At 38.9% G+C, this 6,084-nt stretch overlaps 1 pseudogene; it reads left to right on the forward strand.

Annotated features, from left to right (window-relative positions):
• The first annotated feature begins 1,168 nt into the window (after positions 1 to 1,168).
• Positions 1,169 to 4,916, forward strand: LOC131737956 (protein-lysine methyltransferase METTL21C-like; annotated as a pseudogene).
• Positions 4,917 to 6,084: the final 1,168 nt, after the last annotated feature.

The following is a 6,084-nucleotide window of genomic DNA, read 5'->3' on the forward strand; positions in this document are numbered from 1 at the left end:
TTGAACTGCAAAATAATTCCAAATTATGTTGTTTACACCCCAAGAAATCCAGCACGAGGGGCGCGACCCTGAGAGTGAACAAGATTCAGAGGCTTGTGAAAACCATGAAGGCAGGTCTATGTTTCTAGTTTTTATACTAATGTTTCTTTGAATTTTCCAGATCAAGTATCGTCTCATCGGTTTTTGTCTCATTTTAGCAGTGCTTAGGTGATTTCACATTAACATCTTCAAGGTAACTGTTATAATGAACAAGCAAAACTACTACTATTACTACTAATAATAATAATAATAATGTAAGTGATAGTCCATGTTGTTGTACTAATTTGACAGTACATAACACAATCCTCTTGGGGTGTCAGTCTCTAAAGGATGATGAGCCTTTATTTAATGTCCTGTTCAGCACACTAACTGCCCAGCAGGTGGCTCACTTTTATAATGAATCAGGCATGCTAGGGTTGTACAATTCTGTATATTGTCTCACATGGAGGTACACCACCTGTGGTCTGAAAAAATATCAGGTGGTTCCAGAAATAACCCCTAACACAATAACAGCAGGGCGGCACGATGGCGTGGTGGTTAGCACTGCTGTCTCACAGCTCCAGGGTCCTGGGTTCGATTCTGGCCTCAGGGGTCTGTGTGGAGATTGCATGTTCTCCCCGTGTTTGCGTGGTTTTTCTCTTGGTACTCCAGTTTCCTCCCACAGTCCAAAGACATGCTGGCTAGGTGGATTGGCCTTTCTAAATTGCCCCTTAGTTGCCCTGCGATGGACTGGCGTCCCATCCAGGGTGTAGTGCTGCCTTGCGCCCTGTGTCTGCCGGGTTAGGATGCAAATTTTTTATTTTTGATCCAACTTAGATTTTGTGTTCCCTAAAAGAAGTATATTACAATGAACTAATCTGTGACTATGATCTAGTAACCACGATTTGCATCTTATTTCATATTGTATTTTATTAGTATATCAATTACACTTACTGTAAACTATACTGTATTTAAATATTGATTCTGCATTGTAACCCCACACTGCCCTTATAACACCTGCAAGTCGCCTTGGATAAAAGCTGCCAAATAAATAAATAATAACATCAATACAAGTAGAAAATGATAATACTGGTATATAAACAATGAATATGTTATTATGATAAATCCGTTTTCAGGCTATATATTAAAGTGTATTTATGTAAGAGATAAATATTTGCAGGGTGCTTCAAGTATACAAGTACCTGTATGTAATACATGTACAGTATATATATTTAGAAAAATATATCTTAACACAGAAAGGTGAAGGGGTTATACCTATTCCTGTGTGTGATTTTTAAATTCTAATTGATATTAGTTATAACTGTTATATTCGCATCATACTGTAAATTGAATACCTCCATTGTATTCCCTTTGCTTGGGGAAAATAAAGCCTTTTAGGAAAAATGGCACATTGTTTCGAGTACAGTATTTATATTATTATTAGTTTATTTAGCAGATGCCTTTATCCAAGGCGACTTACAGACACTAGGTTGTGTGAACTATGCATCAACTGCAGAGTCACTTACAATTACATCTCACCCAAAAGACGGAGCACAAGGAGGTTAAGTGACTTGCTCAGGGTCACACAATGAGTCAGTGGCTGAGGTGGGATTTGAACAGGGGTCCTCCTGGTTACAAGCCCTTTTCTTTAACCACTGGACCACACAGCCTCATCATGCGAACCAATGTGTATTAGGCAGCGCAATCTGCTCATTTACTGCGGTTTGTTTTTTCAGGCACTGGCTTTGTGTCAGTTTCTGGAGAACAACCAGCACCAGTTTAATCTCAGAGACAAAGCGGCCCTGGAAATAGGAGCCGGAACAGGATTGCTCTCCATAGTGGCTTGCTTGCTTGGTAAATCAGTATTTTGTACATTTTTTAATCCTTAGGACTGCCAGCTGGAGTGCAGGACCCAGATAAGCACAAATCTTGGACTGCCTTACATAAAGTAGCATTTGGGTGCGCAAGATCTGGACTGTGGAGCACCCTAATACCATCTCCTTTAAATGTGTAAACTTGCTCCAGTACAGATCTGTTAAAAAGGTATTTATGGTTTGTTTGTATTGTATATTGTATGGGGGGAAACACAAATAATAGTAATATGGACATCGATAGCAGCAGGATTTAGATGACATACTCCTGTGTATGATTTTTTGATCTGTCTGTATTTGCTGATGATGATGTTAGTGTCTATCCTCAGGTGCCTGGGTCACAGCTACTGATCTGCCTGCCTTGAAAATCTAAGAACGAATTTGAATAGGAACACCAGAGGAAAGTGCAGATATCTTCCCCAGGTGGCTGAGTTAGAATGGGGTGAGTAAACTGGAGGAAGCCTACCCCAAATCTGTTTACTGATTGTGAAAGAGATCGAATTATTCTTGGTGTTAGATCTCCTTCCCGACCTGCGAGGCAGCTGCATAAAGGGAACAGAATACCCTGGACTAAATGGCACGACAGTTTATTCCCAGGGTTAGGTGGAAGTCGGACATCTAGAAAGGGGGCAGAGCTACGGTACACGAAACCAATGAAATGGTGTGGCATCCGTGGATTGGAGGAGCGGATGCGCTTGTTGACCAAGGGGTTATGGGTGATGTTATAAAAAGGGGATGTAGTGATGTGTTCTGTTCCTTTTTGAATGGTTACGTTAAATGACCAGAAGGAGAACCTGTACGTAAAACATGAGTGTTTTGTTTTTGTTTGTCGTTAATAATACTGTTTGTAATTATTTGGACGGCTAACACAATCCGGAGCTGTCGCCAAAGGCCAGCACTAAACCCGGATCAACAACACTGCACTTTTGTTGTATTTAAAGAACTGTATTCACCAGGAGCACTAGAGCACGGTAGAGCACGGACTGTGGACTTGTGTTACGTATGAGTGAACTGAAACGGGACTGTTATTATTTCGGGGCAAACCCGCAGATTACAAATAAGCAATACACGCCACTGTATTGCTTCATTAACACTGTTATTGTTTACTGCTGTTAGCCATCAATAGGGCCACAGAAAATTCACGATTTCACGGAAATCGTGTATTTGACTGCCTACCGTGTAAAACAAAAATGACAATATTGTTGATTTCTGGGTGAGGTCTGAAATCAGATTCCCAAACATGGCAAAAATTGCACGCTGCTTTTTGTCAATTCCACCAAACTCTGTGGATGCAGAACGAGCAGTTTCCACATATGGACAGGTTTTTCACCACAAAGACAAACCACGATGCTGGCCTTCAACAAATAACTAGTTTTCTGCTCAAGGGCAAGGTCATTATTTTGTGTGTGTGTGCAAAACACGTTACATGGATAAAAAGTCACATACAATTTCTTCTTGTTTTTCCTGTTCTTGTTCTTCAGATTATTTTGTATAGGTTGATTCGCTCAAGTAGCACGATTTTATGTGGTTTTAAAACGTCATATATAATTTAGTGTGTAAAGAAAAACACAAAGTTTCGGTTTTGTCATTTGCACTTATCCTGTTTTTAACATTTTGTTTTTCAAAGTCAGCATAACGCTATACAACACAGTCTGTTTAATTACTGTATGAACATAGCCTAACTTTTAAACGTTTACAAAAAAACTCGACAATGTTGCCGAATTTGTCATTTTGTTTTTTAATCAGTTTTGTCTGCTTGTTACTTTTTTCAGCCAACACATTTAAATGACCCTTGTTTGTTACATTTTAAAAATTGTTTTAAATGTTACAATGTAAATGTTGACTCAGCTACCATTAAATGTTAAAATATTTCAAATATTGTCATTCGTGAATTTCTTGAAAAAGTACAGTGAATTTTCCGTGACCCTAGCCATCAGGCATTGGATTATACAATGAAACATTCATTGCACCTGGATTATCGTTGTTTGTCTGATTGTTGATGACCTGCACACTGTTAACCACTTTGCCACACCGATACAAAGTTGTTCTTGCAGCTGATGGTGTATACCATCACAACTGCCTGGATGAACTGCTCATCACAATGGAGCATTTCTGCCAGGCACGGTGCTTTTGTGGTCAAACAAATATCGGTTTAGGACAGACTACAAATTTGCTGAGATGTTAAAAAACACTTTTGACACCACTCTTCTTGCAGAGTTCCCAGATACAGAGGTGAAGAATCTATATGGCGATGGTAAAAGACAAGCAATAAAAACTAAAAATACCAATGGCAGTTTAACGGTTAGTTGCCTTGGCATCTGGGGTTTCTTACACCTATATCTGGCCTGCCTGTTACATTTTAGATTAAAAAAAACTTGCATGGCTTATAAATTTTGTTACTGTTTATAGCTGGCTCCATGGACTTCTGGTAATTGTAACAGAAGCTTTGATGCACACGGTAGGTTTCAATATAGTTGGGAAGCAACTTTTTTTTGGTATGGGTTAGTGAAATAAAAAGTCAAATCTAGTCAGTCTTTGCGAGGTCAACCTGTCATACAAGTATAGAGCAAAAGCCACGAAAGAGGCCAAGTTGAACTTGCTCAGCTGTTATGATAATACAGTAATACAGTATAGAGTTTATTACGAGTGCACACAACAAAGTCAATTATGAGAGCATGTATCGTCTGTGCCTTCGATCCTGCTTGCTTAATCACAGCAATCAGCATTTGGGTTATTGTGCATATTGACTGATGCCTTTCAGGGATCAGTTTCCCAATCAGTCACCAGTTGTTCCTGAGCATGCAATGATTAGTAGCTATCAGAGATGATTATCCAGTTGCTCTGACTTATCTAGCATCCACTTTTTATTCCCATATCAAAATGTTTTGCTATTACCCATTATACATTCAACAAACAGGCATGCAGTACCTTATGCTGTTCAGCGCCTTTGCATCACGTTATTTCTATAATGTTGCCACACCAATAACTTAACTAAGAGCACTTTTTTATATTGTAGGAGTGTGCTGAAACAGAAACAATCGTTTGTGTAATGATAGTTCACAGATCGAAGGCTGTTGCCAGCCATTTGTTTATGTACATTAAAGTTGTTTTTTAAAATGTTATTAAATTGGTGTCCAAGTTTTGCTGTCTCCTCTGTGTTGGGCACTGTTACTTGTATACAGCCTGCCCAAGCAAGATTCTCTCATCTTTTAAAAAAATAAATCAACACTGCACTGTATACTGTGACTGTGGAAGGATAATCACAGAAATGCAGAATCATTTTTTATCAGTATTGAGAGAACTTTATTAAAAAGTACCCTCATTCAAACTACACCAATGAAAAAAAAAAGTTCACTCATTGTCTCTCCACTATAACACAGGCTTTGGACTTTCAATGGTTCACATCCAAAAAAGAAACTTTAAGCCCTGTGATCGACTGGACACTGGTGTTGATGCTTGAGTTGTTAGCATAGCTTTAGTTCCTGTAATGGCCTGCTTGGAGACAAGCCCAATGTCAACACTTACTCAGGGGTGCAAATTTGGCACTAGATTCTTGAGCCAGGGTACCTCATATAGCGCCAGCAACATTAAATTCTGGTGCCAGTAGACATCCATATATACACTGCTGTGCAAAAGTCTTAGACATGTTGCATTTTTCTACTCTGATACATTATGAGCATTAACAATTTACTCAAAGTCTCCACTAGTGTTTTCTACTATTATAACAACTTTGACTTGGATAAAGAAGGAAAAACACTGAGTGAAATAGTTCGCATCACTCCATTTTCAAGGTGTGGTATCCAAAGCATAATCAACAAGTACAGAGAAACATCATCTGTAATTGACAAACCCAGGACTGGAAAACCCAAAAAGCTGTCTAACAAGGATGAGCAATACTTGAAGATAATATCCTTAAGGAATTGAATTGAAAGAACTGGCAGAAGGCACAAGTGTTTTTGTCCATCAAATTAACAGTACGAAGGTCACTCTTGAAATCAAGACTGAAAGGATGTGTCGCAGTAAGAATACCTCTGTTAAAGGGGAACAAGACTAAAAGGCTAAAATATGCACAAGAACACAGAAATTGGACTATCGAACAATGGTGCTTTGGACTGTTGATGGATGGACAACACCACCTGTGCCTTCTGCCAGTTCTGTTGTCAATTCATTGTTCGTCTAAAATAACTTTTATGCA

Source organism: Acipenser ruthenus, chromosome 9 (genome assembly GCF_902713425.1).
Source record: "Acipenser ruthenus chromosome 9, fAciRut3.2 maternal haplotype, whole genome shotgun sequence".
Taxonomy (NCBI): Eukaryota; Metazoa; Chordata; class Actinopteri; order Acipenseriformes; family Acipenseridae; genus Acipenser; species Acipenser ruthenus.